Source organism: Triticum dicoccoides, chromosome 7A, assembly GCF_002162155.2.
Source record: "Triticum dicoccoides isolate Atlit2015 ecotype Zavitan chromosome 7A, WEW_v2.0, whole genome shotgun sequence".
In the NCBI taxonomy this organism is placed as follows: domain Eukaryota; kingdom Viridiplantae; phylum Streptophyta; class Magnoliopsida; order Poales; family Poaceae; genus Triticum; species Triticum dicoccoides.
The window spans coordinates 514,443,398-514,463,758 of record NC_041392.1 but is presented as its reverse complement, the minus strand read 5'-3'; positions in this window follow the sequence as shown (position 1 = coordinate 514,463,758).

The window sequence follows — 20,361 nt, the reverse complement described above, 5'->3', positions numbered from 1 at the left end:
CCTCAAGTGTAACAAGTCCTCAGGTCACGCAGACAGAAAGACTTCAGTGATGCCTAACACTCTTTGGCTCTGGGTGTTTTGGGCTTTGTCCTCGCAAGGATCTCTCTCACAAATGTTTTGTAGGTGGGTTGCTCTCAAACGACAAAAGTCATGCACTAACTATGAGCAGCCCCAATTTATGGTGTAGGGGGTGGGCTATTTATAGCCAGGAGGCGAGCCGACCTGATTGTCCGAAATGACCTTGGGTCACTAAGGAACTGACACGTGTCCAATGATCAGACTTTAAACACACGCGGCAGCTTGACTTGGGCTACAAGTAAAGCCGACTCATGCAGCTCTGGATAATATTTGCTCTCATTGTCTTCGCTCGAAGACATGGGATTTGGTTGAGCATCACATCGGTCACTCTGACTTTGTTAACTTGGACCCCACTTAACAGTGCGGTGGTTCCTATGACTTAACAAAGAAGAAAGGAAACTACGAAACAACTATGTCTTCGTACTCCATAGTCTTCATACGATGTCTTCTCATGTCATAGTCTTCAATGTGAATCTTTTCACATACCACCATTGTCTTCAATGTCTTCACACATTTTTGGGGGTCATCTCTGGTAAGTAAACCGAATCAATGAGGGACTACTACATGTGTTATCCTGCAATTCTCACAAACACATTAGTCCCTCAACCAAGTTTGTCATTAATACTCCAAAACCAGCTAGGGGTGGCACTAGATGCACTTACAAATGACCGTGGTGAGTGTGTATTTATAGGGATAGGGACAGCACCGCGTAATTACGCAGGTGCCTCTAGCGATTCACATCTGAAGGACACGTGGCTTGCATGCAACTCATTGGGAGTTGATCCATGTTCCCACGCTCGCCTGGATTGTCGGGTGGTCGTTCCAGCTTCTCCGGTATTCAGGCAAAAGGATATGGCAATTAAAACTGATTTAAATGTTTGTCTCTATGTCTTCTGCCGACTAGAATTCAGGGAAGACAATTGACAGGTTTCAATAGAAAGCATATGATTTGGACAGATAGAGTTTGAGGAAGAAGCACAGAAGGGGTTAGGGTCCGATCACATTCACTTAGATCAAGAAAAGATTCAAGCATGAAGACATAGTTATAAGTGAACGTGAACTTCCCTGTGAACAGGAACTAGGTTGAACTTCCGCCAACATTGCCAAATGGGGCTTGCGATATACCGTTGGAAAGCTATGGACACCAATATCATGACCCAACTTAAATTTTTGGCAAAATATAAGCGGTTTAAGAGCAGTTTTGAAAACCGTTTTTTCTTCGCACAAAAAACGTGAATCGTATTTTCGATTGCATTTCTAAACCGTTTATCGGAATGAGGCATATAATATGGCGTTTGAAAGCTGCTGCAAAACCGCTCCTTCCACATGTTGAAAGTTTTCTATAATTCCCTATGGTTTAAGAGTAATTTGAAAAAACGTAAATTTTCATAAACCGAACAGCTGAGTTCGTTTTTTTGATGTCATTTCTAAATGGCTAATCCAATGGAGGCATATGATACGGTGTTGGAAAGCTTATGAAAATGCGCTACTTCTTCATCTTGAAAGTTTTTTTTCTACTTTTGAATGGTTTAAGAGTAATTTAGAAAATGGTCCAAGTCCTACCGAGTTCGTATTTTCGAGCTAATTTTCTAACCGTGCGTCCGAATGCAGCAAATGATATGGCGTTGGAAAGCTTGAACGAATGCGAAACTTTTTGGTATGTACTGTTTCTCCGAATTCTTTACGGTTTTAAGTCAGATTTGAAAATGGCGAAAAACGTATTTTCGCTGTAATTTCTACAAACTTTTTCGGAATGGGGCAAATAATATACCGCTGAAAAGCTACGGAAAATGCGAAACTTTTTCATGTTGATGGTTTTCTCTGATTCCTAGCGGTTTTCAAGTAATTTCGAAAATAGCGGGATCATGCGTTCTGCCTTTATTGCGAAACAGATTCTTCAAAAATGCACCGCATGAAGAACCTGAACTTCTCGGCGCGTGTACCTGAACTTCACTCTGTTTTTCACGTGATTTTTTTGCTCGTAGGTCTCCATCCACTGCTCGTAACTCTCCATCCACTCACCGGAATTGAGCAAGTGATATACCAGTGGAAAGCTGCTGTAAGCACATAACTTTCCCGTGTTGATCGTTTTTCATACTCGTGATGATTTTAAAAGTTTTTCATCTGAAATTCATTTAGCGTAGTAGTTGAACTTCATGCTGTTTTCACGTTGAACTTCTTTGACGTATTTTTGTTTGTATTTTCTCATCCATTCGTTAGTGTTACACAAATGCTACTCCTTTTGTACAAACCCCTCTCACAATATTTTTTTTAACTTTCTCCGACCGAGGACTTTGTCGGTGTACAAAAAGAGGGGTACACTTTTTGTACCCCTATAACTGTGCACGGGCAGTCTGGGCCACGGGCACCACCACACCAAGCAAGGCAAGGGAGGTGAGCCAGGGTAAGACCGAAGCTCAAGAGAACTAGAACAACGCCAAGGCCAAGGCCACGAAGGGCAAAGGGGATGAAGCGGACTCCCCCGGCAAGATCCTTGCCGGGAGACAGTTCTAGCAGCCCCGGCAAGACCCTTGCCGCGGCGACTCATCCCGCGCCTACGGAGCAAATCACACTTGAGTCCACTGCCCCCAAAGGGCAAGGATTCGGGAGACATCCCCGTGGCGGCATGCAGATCTTTGTGAAGACATTCAAGATCAGATACGCACTAAGGAGACGACAACCCTTGGCGGGATCCCAGCCGAGGAAGACCACAAGGCCCCCGGCAAGCGCCTTGCCGGGGATGACAGCAGGCGCCCTGGCAAGACCCTTGCTGGGGCCCCGGCAAGGCCCTTACTGGGGACACCCGTAGGGCCACCATCAGGCCCACGCCGACTAAACCTCCACCACCGCATGCATGCAGCTGCCGCCCAACCAGCTGGGCAGGCACCTGCGTGGCGGCATGCAGATCTTCGTGAAGACCCACCACTGCGCCACCTTAGCTGCCTGCCTACCTACGTGGCATCTCAGGCATCGCTGGCCAGGGCGTGTGTTGACACAAGGAGCGGCGACGGACGAGACAGGTTTCTCCCCGTCCCCGATAAAGCAAGGACACCTAAGCAAGACGCATTAAATGCGCCTTGTCATGTAATGTGAGGGATAACCTCGCATCACTGTACCCTTTCCACCTCCTGTGTGCCACTGTGGCAACCCCTTTTTCTATAAAAGGAGGCCCGAGGCGACCAGAGGAAGGATTCGGCTTTTTGGAGCTCCTCACGCCCCATAGCTAGCTCAAGAACACAGATATACAATCCACCAAAGCAGGAGTAGGGTTTTACGCATCCTCGCGGCCCGAACCTGGATAAACAAACCGTGTGCTACCTGTTAGATCCGCTCTTCTCACGACCCTGCGCCCCGCCAACCACAGTAGGGATTCTTGTGATCCCATAGGTGTCGTTCCCACCGACATCTCTGGCGCGCCAGGTAGGGGCGCAGTTGTGAGAATCGGCTTTAGCAGTTAGTTCGGCACTTCTTCATCATCATGGCACCCAAGAAGAAGACAACGGTGGTGGTTGGCCAGTCGGAAGCCGGACAGCCCGTCCCGACGCGGGCGAGCAGCGGACCGGTCCCAGAAAGGACCCGGGGCGCTGCTCGCGAACACCAACACCATCCCAGCAGTCGGAGTTTGGGAGGCGGTGATGTTTGTGCGCCTGGTAACGGGCCACACGTCGCCAAATCCAAAGGCGGAGCCAGGCCCTTCGCGGGTGGAGCAAGGCCTTCCAAGGTCATCGCCGCCCCGCCCGAAGGCGACGCAAGGACCTCCAAGACTCCCACGTCGGCGCCAATAGCGCGCTCCTCCCAGGCAGCGCGTGACGAATGGCGTAATCACGTCGAAGATCCCGGGCATCGCCGCGGGAAGAGCCCCGAGTACCACTCCCGGGACGTAGAAGACCTGCCCACTCGCCGAGGCGCTGGTGAAAACGGCATGCGACCACGGGGTCGTGATAGAGCTCCTTCTGACATGGTCAGAAGTCGAAGCGCGTCGCGATCCATGCAGGTTTCGCCGCCACCGACGCCAGCAGAGGCCCTGGCGCGCGCGCAGTTGCTCCTCGACTTTCCTCCCACTACGGGGAAACTCGACGAATGGAGAGCCACTATCCGAAGCCTTGTTGCGGTGGCCAACAAAGATGAACCAAGTCCGGTGAGGCCCCCGGGTCGACGCTCCGATGGAGTCCCGCAGACTAGTGGAGGAAAAGCCAGCGGCGCCGCGACCACGGTGCATTCACCTCTTCCCCATCCGGTACCGCGGATGCCGGCTCGTCGCGACATCGCGGGCGACGACATCTCCATAGCATCGTCTGACCCGCGGACCCACTGTGACCAGCGCTAAGTTCTTCGAGAATGAGCCCATGAAGACACTCGAACCACTATCGAGCGCCGGCGCGGAACGCACCACCAGTCAGACAGGCGAGCAGGGCCTGCTGTGAACCACCTGGCCCCGGAGAGCCCTGGAGGCCTACCTTATGAGGTAGGCTGTCCGGCTTTTACCCGTGAGTTGCGGCAGTTCCAGTGGCCCACTCACCGCACCTTCAAACTTGATGTTGGCGAAAAGTACAACAGCAAGACTCACCCGTCTGAGTTCCTCGGCATCTACACCATCGCGATGCAAGCCGCCGGATCCCGCGACGATAAGGTGCTTGCGAATTACTTTCCATTGGCTCTTAAACCCAATGCCATGTCGTGGTTGATGCACTTGCCGGTAGACTCTATTTCCTCCTGATCGGATTTGTGCCATGAGTTTGTGGGCGCCTTTACTGGAGGTCACCAAGCCCATGGCCAAGAAAGCGACCTGCATGTCATTCCCCAGAAGGGAGGCGAGAGTCTGCGCAAGTATATACAGAGGTTCAGCCGGGTACAGTACAATATCCCTGATGTTCACCCTGTCGCCATCATCAGCGCGTTCCATCAGAACATGCGTAACCGCAAGATGCGTGAAGAACTAGCAATGAACAAGGTGAAAGATGTGGCAGAACTCTATGTTCTCGCTGACAGATGTGCCCGAGCTGAAGAGGGAAGGAAGTACCCCGGCAAAGATGCCAGCGTGGAAACCGACTCCTCAGATGAGGATACTGCGCCCCGGCGAAGAAAGGTCGGCGCCGCAACAGGAAGCGCAAAGGTAAAGTTGTGCTTGCCGTCGAGGGATCTGACGACTCTGGCTCTGCCAAGAAAACCAAGGCAGGTGACCCCGGCAAGGAAATTGCCGGATGTGTCGCCTGCCGGGCCTTGGCGGCTGCCGAGAAGCCAGGAAACTCCGACAAGCAATATTGCAAGATCCATCTCACCAAAGGCCATGATCTCCAGAACTGCCGACAGGTTGAGCTCCTTGCTGAGAAGCAGAAGGCTGAATATGAGAGGCGGGACAAGGAGAAAGGCCAGGACAGTGCTGAGGGGTCCGGCAAGAAGCGTGGCGGCCAGGCGGGCCGTCGCGGCAAAGATAAACAGCAGGAGAGGCCCGCCCGGGGCCGTGACAAAAAGCTAGAAGACGATGATCACGAAGAGGATGATGAGTCTAGTGACCAAGAATTTCAGAAAGCTATAGAGGGCATGTGCGTCGATGGCGGCGCCTCGCTGCATACCTCTCACCGCCAGCTTAAACAGTGGGCGCGTGAGATTATAGCGGCAGAACCGTTGTTTGATGCCCAAAGGCCGCTGAAGTGGTCCAGCACACCTATCATTTTTGACACTGAGGATCACCTGATCGCACTACTGCAGTCGGGTTCTTGCCATTGTTGGTTTCACCAACAATACGCAACCTCAAGGTGACAAAGATGCTAGTCGATGGCGGGGCCGGTCTGAACTTAATCTCGCCTGCCGTGATCGAGAAATTGCAGATTCCTGATGAAGACCTCGAAGAGACGGGCACGTTTCAGGGGGTCAACCCGGGAAGAAGTCAACCAAAGAGAAAGGTCACGTTGTCCGTGACTTCTGGGAGTGATCTGAACTATAGGACAGAAAGGATTGTGTTCGACGTTGCCAAGATCCCCTTGCCTTACAACGGGATCCTTGGCCGCCCAGTGCTGGCCAAGTTCATGGCGGCGTCGCATTACGCCTACAACACCCTGAAGATGCCGGGGCCTGTGACGATCATCACTGTCCCATCAGACAAGAAGGATGTGCTAATTTGCGCTGACCAACTCTACCAACAATCAGTTGCAGCAGCCGCCACTGCTAAGGCGCTTGCTCCTGCCGCGGGAGCCCCGGGAAGGCGAAAGAAGAAGACCGGTGAGACCTCGGGCACCCACTCCGGCAAGCGCACCTCTTCGGAGTGTAGAGCTCCCGTCGAGGACGTGCCAGAGAGCTCCGCCGACAGAAACAAGAAGTCCAGGGCCACATCGCCGGGAACCAAGAAGGTTTCTGTCAAGGAGGACGGCACGGGAGGAGCTTTTACCATAAGCTCCACCCTTGACGACAAATAGGAAGACGCGCTCGTCACCTTCCTGCGGGCGAATGTCGATGTGTTTGCATAGCAAGCATCCGACATCCCCGGCGTTCCCAGGGAGGTGATTGAGCACCACCTTGCTGTCTGTCCTCATGCGCGGCCCGTCAAGCAGAAGGTCAGAAAGCAAGCTTTGGAACGACAAGAGTTCATCACAGAGGAGATCCGGAAACTGGAAGCAGCGGGTTTGGTAAGAGGAGTGCTCCATCCAACATGGTTGGCCAATCTGATGGTAGTGCGCAAGGCAAATGGGAAGTGGAGGATGTGTATTGATTACACAGATATTAATAAGGCTTGTCCCAAAGACCCCTTCCCGTTGCCGTGCATCGACCAGATTGTTGACTCCACAGCTGGGTGTGATCTGTTGTCATTCCTCGATGCCTACTCCGGCTACCACCAGATCTTCATGACAAGGGAAGATGAAGAGAAAACGGCATTCATCACCCCATGTGGTATGTATTGCTTTATACGGATGCCTTTCAGGTTGAAGAGTGCTAGTTCAACATTTGCAAGGGCGGTCCAGATTGGTTTTGAACCCCAGCTCCATAGAAATATGGAAGCTTATATGGATGATATAGTGGTCAAAACCAAGAACAGGGCAACCCTCATATCAGATTTACAAGAAACATTTGCAAACCTATGCAAGATCAATCTCAAGCTGAACCCTGAGAAGTGCATCTTCGGCATCCTGTCTGGCAAGCTTCTCGGGTTCTTTGTGTCACAGCGTGGGATAGAGGCCAATCCGGACAAGATCAAAGCTATAGAGCAGATTGAAGCACCCAAGCGAGTCAAGGATGTGCGTCGGCTTGCTGGTTGCGTTGCCGCCATGAGCAGGTGCATTTCCAAGTCCGCCGAGCGCGCCCTTCCCTTTTTCAAGATTTTGAAAAAGGCGGGCCCGATGGAGTGGGAGCCAGAAGCCGAAGCAGCATTGCAAGATTTGAAGAGGTACCTCTCCTCCGCGCCGATACTAGTTGCGCCTAGGCCACAAGAACCGTTGCTACTGTACATGGCGACAACGAACCAGGTGGTCAGCGCCGCACTAGTGGCACAGAGAGAAATTGTTGATGAGGTAATAGCAGCGACGGAGCTCGATGCCACCGATGCCGAGACGATGCAGCCAATTGAAGTGTCGCCGAAGAAGAAAATGATGCAGCACCCGGTCTACGTTGTTAGTTCCCTCCTGCAGGGGGCTAGATCGAGGTACTCCGGTGTGCAGAAACTGCTCTTCGGCCTTCTTATGGCCTCGAGGAAGCTGTGTCACTACTTCCAGGCGCACGAAATCACTGTCGTCACATGCCTCCCTCTGCAACGGATATTGCACAATCTAGACGCAGCGGGAAGGATCGTGGAGTCGGCACTGGAACTGTCCAGCTTTGGCCTCAACTTTGAGAGTACCTCGATGATTCAAAGCCGAGTCCTGGCGGAGTTCGTTGCAGAATGGACCACGACGCCTGACGAAGAAACCCAAGAGACTGCTCTCCCCGGCAAGGAGGCAAGTTGCGACTGGATCATGTACTTTGATGGAGCTTTCTCCTTACAGGGCGTCGGGGCTGGCGTACTGCTTGTCGCGCCCACCGGAGAGCACCTCAAGTACGTGATCCAGATGCACTTTCCCAGGGAGGTGTCAACAAACAATAGGCTGAGTACGAAGGGCTGCTTGCCGGTCTTAGGATCGTGGTGGACCTCAGAATCAAGAAACACGTCGTCAGAGGCGACTCGCAACTTGTCGTCAAGCAAGTCAACAAGGATTACCAGAGCCCGTTGATGAAGGCCTACATCGATGAAGTGAGAAAGCTGGAAGAGCACTTTGATGGTATACAGGCAGAATACGTTCCCCGAGTGGAGAATGATATTGCCGATTACCTGTCAAAACGCGCTGCCCTCAAGCTACCTGTGGAACCAGGTACCTTTGTGCTTCGGCTAACTCAGCCATCCGTTGATCCATCAACAGAGCAGAACAAGAGGAGAAAATCAGGGCCCGGCAAGTACTTTCCTGCCGAGCTCCCCGGAGCCGCTGGCAAGGATGTTGTCGGAGACACTGAGCCCGCCACGGGACGGCTAGCTCCGACAGAGCATCAAGCTCTTGCCATGGAGACAGCCGCTCCGATAGCGAAGGAAATGCCTTTAGTCCTCGCCGTCGAGCCCCAGGCTCCAGCGTGGGCACAGCATATCGTCTAATTCCTCCAAACAGGGGAACTTCCTGAGGAGCAGGAAGAAGCGGAAAAAGTAGCCCGTCGCTCTACTATGTACCAGTTCATTGATGACGTCCTATACAGAAAGAGGCCGAACGGCGTGAAATTGAAGTGTATCCCTCGAGAGGAAGGACTGGGGCTGTTGGCGGAGATACATGGAGGCATATGTGGATCCCACATAGGGTCAAGGGCCCTTGCCGGCAAAGCGTTTCGGCAAGGCTTCTTCTGGCCCACCACCCTCCAGGATGCGACGACACTAGTCACCAGGTGTGAAGCACGTCAGTTCCATTCAAAGAAGCTTCATCAGCCAGCTCAAGCCCTTCAAACCATTCCTCTCTCCTGGCCTTTCTTGGTATGGGGGCTCGACATACTGGGCCCTTTCCCCCGCGCTGTCGGGGGCTTTGAGTACTTGTACATTGCAATCGACAAGTTCACAAAGTGGCCAGAAGTGGAAGCAGTGAGGAAGGTCACAGCACAGTCAGCCGTCAAGTTCTTCAAAGGACTGGTGTGCCGTTTTGGTGTACCCAATAGGGTTATCACCGACAACGGCACGCGGTTCACAAGCCACACCTTCATGCAATATATTCAAGACCTCGGCAGCAAGGTCTGTTTCGCTTCCGTTGCTCACCCACGAAGCAATGGTCAAGCTGAGAGGGCAAATGTTGAAGTACTGCGAGGCCTAAGGACAAAGACCTTTGAAGGACTGCACAAGAGTGGAAGGCGCTGGATTGATGAATTGCCAGCGGTTCTTTGGTCAATCAGAACGACACCAAATCGAGCCACCGGCCAGACACCCTTTGCCATGGTATACGGGGCAGAAGCAGTTCTCCCCATGGAACTCATATACGGGTCACCTCGAGTACTCGCTTATGACGAGCTTGAGCAAGAGCAATTGCGGCAAGATGACGCAACCCTCCTTGAGGAAGATCGTCTTCGGGCGGCTGTGAGAGCAGCGCGCTACCAGCAAGCCTTGCGTCGCTACCATAGCCGCAAGGTTCATGCCCGAAGCTTTTAGGAAGGCGACCTTGTTCTTCGGCGTGTTCAATCGGCCAAGAATTCCAACAAGTTGACGCCAAAGTGGGAAGGCCCTTATCGGGTAATACGAGTCACCAGGCCTGGCGCAGTCCGCCTGGAGACTGAAGATGTCGTTCCGGTGAGTAACTCCTGGAACATTGAGCATCTTCGCAAGTTTTACCCATGAGGCGCGGCTTGTCGGGCCCCCCGGCAAGCCACCTTTTGTACGAGCCTTGCCGATGACGCATGTAACCCTCTGTACAAAGCCAGGCGCAAACCCTGAGCATAAATAAATGAAGCGCTAGCGCCCTAAGTTATAGCATGCATGCTAGGTCGGGTCTCGTCCTTGGTTAGGGTTGATAGTGCTTAGCGGTGACTAACCCCTAGCTTAGAGGTCGAGTGTGCGTCTCTTTGTCTTTCTTTTGTCTTCTTTGGTTCACAGGACACACAAATATCCGTGCCGAACTACTTGGGGAGAATAAAAAGAGGAACAGACCAGCATCTAGCCCCCGGCAAGCTAGTATTGCCGGGGGCTACAAGAGCAAAGATTCACCCACGGCGAACCAGGGTTGCCGGGGACTGCAGCTTCAGGTAAGTTCTTCATCCCTTATCATGCATTCCATTATGGACTGAGGTATGTGAAACCTCATTTTCCCCTAAGCTACCATGCTCCCCTAACTCTAGGCCCTAGGGCTCGTTCCTGGGGCCAAGTTGGGTCGTAGTCGCAGCAGCGAAAGGATGAAACAAGGAGCCTGAACCCACCTCATCCCTGCCTCCGCCAAAGGCGTGAGGAAGGTCGAGCGGAGTGGGGAGACGGCAAGGCCTGTTGCCGGGCAAGGAAATGTTTATCTTGAAGATATCAAGGATTTACTCCTTGTCGTGGGTTCTACCCGCAAACAAATGACCCGGCAAGCATCCCTTTTTCATTAAAAACACATTCCACTCAGGTACAGTCCATAGGGAATAAAAAGCATGAATGATGGGATTACAAGTTTTAAATTCAGCAAAGGCCCGAAGGCTTACAAACTAAAAACAGATAAGGTGCCCATAATCCCTTTCTTGTCCCTCTCCTTAGGAGGCAGGTCAAGGAGGCAAAAAGGACAAAAGGAGCGCCTAGGCGAGCTACGGGTGGCAGAAGACACCAAGAGAACATCTTGGTGGCCGTCCAAAGGCTGGATGGTGATGGCGGCGCCGGAAGCAGAGCTCGAAGACGAGGCGGCAGGACGTCAGATCGCGTCGAAGGCATCGGTGCCCGCGTACTCCGACTTGACGGCCTTGCCGCCCGCCCTCTTCCTCTTCCGCAGCCTCCCAACGCCAGCCGCCCAAGGAGACGACCCCAAGAAGTTTAGGGAGCCGGCGACGCGGATGATGGGGTCGCCGGTGCCGCACGGAGCGGCACTCGACACCTAATCGGACCCATCATCCTGCCGCCTACTACCCTCGTCGTCACTGTCCTCCTCGTCATTCCCACCCGAGGAGGAGTCTTCACTATCAGAAGAGCTCTCCACGCAGCACCTTGCACGGGTCCCAAAGCACTCGAAGACCTTGACGGAGAGAAGGCCACCCTCCATCAGCTTAAAATGGAGAGTGAGCCCCTCCATCAAGCGGTGGATATGAGCAAACGTCTTCCATCCCCGACAAAGATACATCATGTGAGGAGCGGGGAAGTCGACATCGGACCCCCGTGCCACTGATCCCACAGCCCCTCATATGCAGCCGCAACGATTCTGGCGGATCCAGCTCCATCTCCCACGCAAATGGAGTCGGGAGACGAAGGCGACGGCACGGCGGCTGGCGCAGCCTGACGAAGAACTTACAAGGGTCATCCCCAACATGGCCCTCCATTGGAGGAGCAGCTACTGGCGGAGGCGAGGCCGGCGCGCTGCCCCGTCCTCCTCTTCCCCGAGCGCCCCGGCCTCGCCCATGGCCTTGCCCCCTCCCCCTTCCCCTCGCGGCTGGCTCTGCCACCGCAGGTGCAGGAGAAGGAGGGACGCGTTGTCGAGCGGCGACCCTCACCGCCACTGTTGAAGGACCGAGATTCCCTCTCTCCATGACGGATGGAAGGAAGGAGCAGAAGCTGAAGGAAGAAGAAGATGAAAGAATGCGGGACACAATCCCCCATCCCGCTCTTTATAAAGGATCGGGGTTGGGGCTCGGCCGCCCCGCTCGGACAATCAAGATACGGAAGGCGCAGGGAGCCAGGACCGACCCGTCGCCCCAACCAGCAACGGCCCGGTTTCCCGCCTCCACCGTTTGCCACCCCAGGCGCATGGGAGACACGTGGCGGACGTGCAGAACCGAGGGGACGGGTGAGACGACCACTCCCCACCCCGTGATCATGGGGAGTGGACGCCTTGAAGACCATGCCTCAGCCCCATTCAGTAAATGGGTCGCGCCTCCACGCCTCCCTCCATTTATGGGGAAGGCGCGAACTGCCCCTTTACTACGATGTGACGCATGCCTGTGGGAACCAACCCCACGCATGCCGCCCACATCACACGCGCCTTCCCATGTCGCGCCACACGCGGGAGTCGTGGGAAGCGCAGCGCGCGAAGAACCTTACCGCGGTAAAAACCGCCCCGCCTGCCCGCGCACTGTTTTTGGGCCTAGCCCAACAATGCATTGCGCTTATGTGTGGCCCAGGCCCGGGGGCTCCTGTCGGTGTACAAAAAGAGGGGTACACTTTTTGTACCCCTATAACTGTGCACGGGCAGTTTGAGCCACGGGCACCACCACACCAAGCAAGGCAAGGGAGGTGAGCCAGGGTAAGACCGAAGCTCAAGAGAACTAGAACAACGCTAAGGCCAAGGCCATGAAGAGCAAAGGGGACGAAGCGGACTCCCTCGGCAAGATCCTTGCCGGGAGACAGTTCTAGCAGCCCCGGCAAGACCCTTGCCACGGCGACTCATCCCGCGCCTACGGAGCAAATCACCCTTGAGTCCACTGCCCCCAAAGGGCAAGGATTCGGGAGACATCCCCGTGGCGGCATGCAGATCTTTGTGAAGACATTCAAGATCAGATACGCACTAAGGAGACGACAACCCTTAGCGGGATCCCAGCCGAGGAAGACCACAAGGCCCCCGGCAAGCGCCTTGCCGGGGATGACAGCAGGCGCCCCGGCAAGACCCTTGTCGGGGCCCCGACAAGGCCCTTACTGGGGACACCCGCAGGGCCACCATCAGGCCCACGCCGACTAAACCTCCACCACCGCATGCATGCAGCTGCCGACCCAACCAGCTGGGCAGGCACCTGCGTGGCAGCATGCAGATCTTCGTGAAGACCCACCACTGCGCCACCTCAGCTGCCTGCCTACCTACATGGCATCTCAGGCATCGCTGGCCAAGGCGCGTGTCGACACAAGAAGGAGCGGCGGCGGACGAGACATGTTTCTCCCCCGTCCCCATAAAGCAAGGACACCTAAGCAAGACGCATTAAATGCGCCTTGTCATGTAATGCGAGGGATAACCTCGCATCACTGTACCCTTTCCACCTCTTGTGTGCCACTGTGGCAACCCCTTTTTTCTATAAAAGGAGGCCCGAGGCGACCAGAGGAAGGATTCGGCTTTTTGGAGCTCCTCACATCCCATAGCTAGCTCAAGAACACAGATATACAATCCACCAAAGCAGGAGTAGGGTTTTACGCATCCTCGCGGCCCGAACCTGGATAAACCAACCGTGTGCTACCTGTTAGATCCGCTCTTCTCATGACCCTGCGCCCCGCCAACCACAGTAGGGATTCTTGTGATCCCATAGGTGTCATTCCCACCGACAGACTTGAAACTTACACAAATGATATTCCTGTAGTTTTGAGGTAAATAAGAAAATGGCGAGATCATGAATTCTGCGTTCATCGCGAACGGAAATGCACTGCGTGAAGTAGTTGAACTTCTGGGGCATGTCTGTTTGAACTTCACTCTGTTTTTGACGTGTTGTTTTTTGATGTGTTGTTTTTCGCACTGCGTGAAGTAGGTGAACTTCTATGGCATGTCTGTTTTGAACTTCACTCAGTTTCACTTTATTGTATATTTCTTATATGAAATACACACCATGTAGTACGTGAACTTCCGGTTGTTATCACTTTTGAACTTCTCTCTGGTTTGAGAGAATTATTTTAAAACACAAAAAACAACATATTTTTATGTATTTTGGACATCTAAATACACGGTCAACCTCTCTCACAATAATTTTTTGAACTTTTACTCGTTGAGCAATGGAACTTCTAGCAACCATTCCTTTTGTTTATGAGTTGTTTTTAACAGTGCACAAAATGGTGTTGTGTTTTTGATTTTTTTCAACAGGTAAATCCTAGGTTTTAATAAACTCCAAACTTCTCTGTTATTTCAATTTGAACTTCACCTTTTTAAATTTTTGAGTAAAGAATTATATTCGATTTTTATACGGAAAAAATCTTAGTTTTGTAATACACATTATACAAATTCTTCGTTATTTCGAACTGAACTTCTAGGTTTATTTGTTAGCAATGGGAAAATCTAAGTTGTTGTGATAAATATTGAACTCCTCCATTTTTTGAAATTGAACTTCTTGGTTTATTATTTATTATTGAGGAAATCAACTTTTTTCATATACATTGAACAATTGTATTTTTTAAAATTGAACTTCTTGGTTTTTTCAATTTTGAACTTCTTGGTGTTATTCAATTGTAACGGGAAAAAATTCTAATTTTTTATAAACATCGTACAACTTCTCGGATATTTTCGAACTGAATTTCTTGGTTTTTTCATTAGTAACGCAAAAAATTATGAGAAAAAACTGCATTTCTTATAGACATCGAACTTCACCATTTTTTAATTTTGAACATCTTAGTTTTATTTGTTAGTAATGGGGAAAATCCTTTTTTGAACTTTCCCGGGCAGGTCACTTGAACTTCGAGCAACTAATTTTTTCATCAAGATAACCGTCACAAATGCGTTGCCATTTGAGAGCAGTATTAAAAATGGCAAAAAAACATAGTTTTCCCTTGTTTTTAACATGTAATTGAATGTTGGACGTCTCGCACTAGAGATCTCGAACTTCACCGGGAGGAGCACGTGAACTTCTTGCAACAAACCTTTGAAGCTTTTAGTTTTCTGTGCTTATATTCTTATTTGAAACGCATTCCAAGTAGTAGTTGAACTTCCCGCTGTTTTCACCTTTAACTTTTGTCACGTATTTTTGTTCAACCTCTATCACAAGAATTTTTGAACTTTCTCGGGTAGAGCACTTAACTTCTAGCAACAAAATTTTTAGCCTTTCCTTTTTCATTCTTTTTTAATACAGAATGCACACCGTGTAGTACGTGAACTTCTCACAGTTATCAATCTGAACTTCTAAGATCATGCATTCTGTCTTCATCACAAAAACCGAGTATCCAAAGATGCACTGCATGAAGAGGTAGAACTTCTAGAGCAGTTCTATTTGAACTTCACTCTGTTTTTCACGTGCTGCTATTTTCTACACTCCGTACTTCTCTGCTATTTTAATTTGAACTTCGTAGTTCCATTTTTATAGAAGAAAAAAATTGACTTTTCTAAGAAAGCATCGAACAACTTTTTTGAATTTAATTTTTGTTCTAGAAACGAGAAGAATTTGAGGTTTTGTATACATCGAACTGCTCCATTATTTTAATTTGAACTTCTTAGTTTTATTCTTTAGTAACAAGAAAACTTTGGGTTTTTTTAAAACGCCAAAAAGATGTTGTTGTTGTTTGTTTTTTGAACTTGTAAATCCTAGGTTTTAACATACTTTGAACTTCTGTGTTATTTTTAGTTGAACTTCACATTTTTATGTTTAATTAAATTTTTTATTGATTTTTAAAACAGAAGCATAAAACAACAACTTGATGTCCATACAGAGTCAACCTTCTTCAACAATTCACTTTGAACTTCAAATAAACAAATTGAAAAAACAAAAATACTTGCACAGTACCGCAACCATTCTCATCCATTTTTAAGAAATACATGAAGAAAAATGTCCAGCCCTTTTGTTGGCATTTTCAAAAAACAGGTGAATGGCATAAAAAGAGAGGGATCTAGGCAGCGTCACTTGCTGGTGAATGTTGCTTCCCTTGCTGGTGAAACCTTGTTCATTTGGTCAATGCTAAAGTAGATCTGGAGGAACACACACACAAACAGACATACAATCATACACACATATGTGGAGTGAGAAATCATGTGTACACACTTAGTAATACATGAACTTTCCTGGAAGTAATACATGAACTTATCTGTACAGACTTTTTTCTCACGTACACACGCACATCGGTTTTCCATGGAAGTTGAGGTCTGTGATCTTTAAGCACATTACCAAGAAGTCTGGAACAGAGGCGCACCACTTCATGTGAAGCTGCCAACTAATACTCACAATGGTTGATTAAGGCTGCAATTTTACTCAAAGAAAACATGAAATTTGCTGCCCACTTTGTTGCAAACCCATTCCATAAAAAAACAAAATATATTGTTTAGTAAGTGCATAACTTTTACACCGGCAATGGGAAGCAACCTGGACCCATGGGACGAGCGTGGAAGTCCTGTCCAATCAACCAGAGAAGGCCGGGAGCACCTATGAGCAGCGACAGGGACGGACGTCAGCTGAAGCAGCACCTCTGCTCCAATTGCTGGAGCACAGACCCTCCGTTGTGGCTAGCCTCTGACAGAGGCGGCAGACAGGGTGGCGTAGTTTGGGAGGGGCGAGGCGTTGCCCATGAAGTAGGAGGCCGAGGGAAGATGCAGCATCGGGGGAGGCCAGTCCTGGTGGCAGGGGCCAAGGGTGCCGGCGGCATGGGGGATGAAGAGCCAGTGCCGCGATGGACGCAATGGGAGGGACTCGCTGCTGCAGTTGAAGCAGGGGCAGGGAGGACGCGCCGGCGGCGCAATTGGAGGCCAGTGCCTGGCGGCAGTAGTGATGGTCGTAGGGGCAGCGGCGACGCACTTGGTGGTCGGAGCCCGGCGGTGATGCGAGCCAGGGAGGGAGGCAGCGGTTGCGGGCGTTCACCGGACGCGCTGCGGTGGCTGGGCGGCGCGCGGCGACGTGGTTCACCTGGCGGCGTGCGGCACAGGGGAGGCAGGCGGCGGCGCGCAGGAGGTGGGACGGTTGCTCCGGGAAGTGCGGGAAGTGCTGGATCGGGATCGGTGGAAGTGGTGGATCGAGATCGGAGGAGGTGGGCTGGTATATTTTTCTTTTTCTTTTTGTTGTCGTTGCCCAGTTCGGGAGTTCGGGAACGGACCCATCGGGCCCTATATAGGGCCTGCTATGATCCATAACTATTCTAATCCTGGGATTAGAATAGTGATGTCCTATATATATATATATATACATCAGACCAATCTCAACATTGCGAAGATAAACCTTGAAGTCAAACCAATGTTGAAGACAAACCAAATGTGAAGACTATGCAATTATGACGCCACATGAAATACTTCAAAAAAAATTGGTGGTGGCGTTACCCACCGTATAGGAAGTATTAGACCCAGACACGGCGCACAATTATCATGGCGCTCCGAAGTAAAATTCCGTGTTAATGTATTCACACTTAGAGTGTATGTCTTCATTGATTGAAGATATATGTTACTTTGTGTGTTGCACATCTAAGTCATCAACATGCATAAGCATTAGGATGTGTGTCAAATTACAGGACATTTGAGGATTCTAAGATATTTAGCTCACACCGCAACTTGCAAAACCTTTTCTCATCCAAGGGCTTTGTGAAGATACCTGCCAATTGCTCTTCAGTGTTGACATGAATGATATCAATATCTTCCTTCGTGACATGATCTCTGAGAAAGTGATGACAGATCTGAATGTGCTTTGTCTTCGAGTGCTGAACTGGGTAGTTGGAAATCTTTATAGCGCTTTCATTGTCATAGTAGAGTGTCACATGCTTCTGGTGGATGCCATAGTCCTTGAGAGTTTGCTTCATCCATAGAAGCCGAGCGCAGCAAGATCCAGCAGCAATGTATTCAGATTCAGTAGTGGAGAGGGATACATAGTTCTGCTTCTTTGAAGACCAATAGACAAGAGATCGTCTAAGAAAGTGACATGTGCCTGATGTGGACTTGCGATCAACCTTGTCACCAACATAATCAGCATCTGAGAATCCAACTAGATCAAACTCTGAGCCCTTTGGATACCATAATCCTAGTGTTGGGGTGTAAACCAAATATCAAATAATTCGCTTCACAGCTAAGTGATGCGACTCCTTTGGTGCCACTTGGAATCAGGCACACATGCAAACACTAAGCATTATATCTGGCCTAGATGCACATAAATAGAGTAAAGAACCAATCATGGAGCGATATACCTTTTGATCAAACTTTTACCATTGTCGTTAGGGCCCAGATGACTTTTGGTTGGCATTGGCGTCGTGTATCCTTTGCAGTCTTGCATTCCAAACTTCTTCAGGCAATTTTTGAGGTATTTTTCTTGTGATATGAAGATGTTGTTGCTTTGCTGACAGGTTTGATGATTGAGGAAGAACTTCAGCTCGCCCATCATGGACATCTGATATTGCTCTTGCATCATGTGTCCAAATTCATCACTGTATTTCTTGTCTGTGCAGCCGAAGATAATGTCATCCACATAGATTTGGCATACAAACAATTCTCCATCATATGTCTTCGTGAAGAGTGTGGGATCCAGGGAACCAGGTTTGAAGCCTTTGCTCTTCAGGAAGTCTTTGAGTGTGTCATACCAAGCACGAGGGGCTTGTTTGAGGCCATACAGTGCCTTGTTGAGCATGTATATCATGTCAGGATGCTTTGGGTCTTCAAAACCAGGTGATTGTGCAACATACACTTCTTCTTCAATTTTTCCGTTCAGGAAGGCACTCTTCACATCCATTTGGTACAGAAGGATGTCGTGATGGTTGGCATAGGCCAGCAGTATGCGAATGGCTTCAAGCCTCGCCACAGGAGCAAAGGTTTCATCAAAGTCAATCCCTTCTACTTGAGTGTAACCTTGAGCGACGAGACGAGCCTTGTTTCTGACAACTTGACCATGCTCATCTTGTTTGTTGCGGTAGATCCATTTTGTGCCAATGATATTGTGCTTGCGAGGATCAGGGCGCTTAACCAGTTCCCACACATTGTTCAGCTCAAACTGTTGAAGCTCTTCTTGCATCGCTTGAATCCATTCAGGTTCCATGAAGGCTTCAGCAACTTTCTTGGGTTCAGATATAGAGACAAATGCAAAGTGCCCACAGAAATTTCCTAGCTGTGTTTCTCTTGAATGAGTGAGTGGACCAGGTGCATTGATGCTATCGATTATCTTCGCAATCTGCACTTCATTTGCAACACGAGGATGAACTGGACAAAGACTTTGCTCTTGCTGGTCATTGTCTTCATCATCGACATTGACTTCAGGTTGAGCATTGTCTTCGGGTTGATTAGGTGCAGAGATGATGAGTTCTTCTTCAGCCCGAGCCTCTAAAGGTATGATTTCTCCAGTACCCATAATCTTTTATGGATTCACTTGGTGAGACTTCATCTAGCACATTTGGCAGGTGCTCTTTTTGTGAGCCGTTAGTTTCATCGAACCGCACATCCACAGTTTCAACCACTTTATAGTGAAAGAGGTTGAAGACTCTGTAGGAGTGTGAATCCTTTCCGTAGCCAAGCATAAAACCTTCATGTGCTTTTGGTGCAAATTTGGAAGTGTGATGTGGATCCTGTTGGGGAACGCAGTAATTTCAAAAAAAATTCCTACGCACACGCAAGATCATGGTGATGCATAGCAACGAGAGGGGAGAGTGCCGTCCATGTACCCTCGTAGACCGTAAGCGGGAGCGTTATGACAACGCAGTTGATGTAGTCGTACGTCTTCACGATCAACCGATCCTAGTACCGAACGTACGACACCTCCGCGATCTGCACACGTTCAGCTCGGTGACGTCCCACGAACTCATGATCTAGTAGAGCTTCGAGGGAGATTTTCGTCAGCACGATGGCGTGATGACGATGATGATGATGCTACCGGAACAGGGCTTCGACTAAGCACTGGTACGATATGACCGAGGTGGATTATGGTGGAGGGGGGCACCGCACACGGCTAAATGATCAATGATCAACTTGTGTGTCATGGGGTGCCCCCTGCCCCCGTACATAAAGGAGCAAGGGGGGAGGCCGGCCCTAGGAGGATGCGCCAAGGAGGAGTCCTCCTCCTAGTGGGAGTAGGACTCCTCTTTCCTAGTCCCACTAGGAGGGGGAAGGAAGGAGTGGGAGAGGGGAAAGGCAAGGGGGCGCCCCCCTCCTTGTCCTATTCGCACTCAAGGGGATGGGGCACGCGGCCTGCCCTGGCCGGCCCCTCTCTTTCTCCACTGGGGCCCATCAAGGCCCATTAGTCCCTGGGGGGGTTTCGGTAACCCCTCCGGCACTCCGGTTTTCTCCGAGATCACCCGAAACCCTTCCGGTGTCCGAATGTAGCCGTCCAATATTTCAATCTTTATGTCTCGACCATTCGAGACTCCTCATCATGTCCGTGATCACATCCGGGACTCTGAACTACCTTCGGTACATCAAAACACATAAACTCATAATATCGATCATCACCAAACGTCAAGCGTGCGGACCCTACGAGTTCGAGAACTATGTAGACATGACCGAGACTCATCTCCGGTCAATAACCAATAGCGGAACCTGGATGCTCATATTG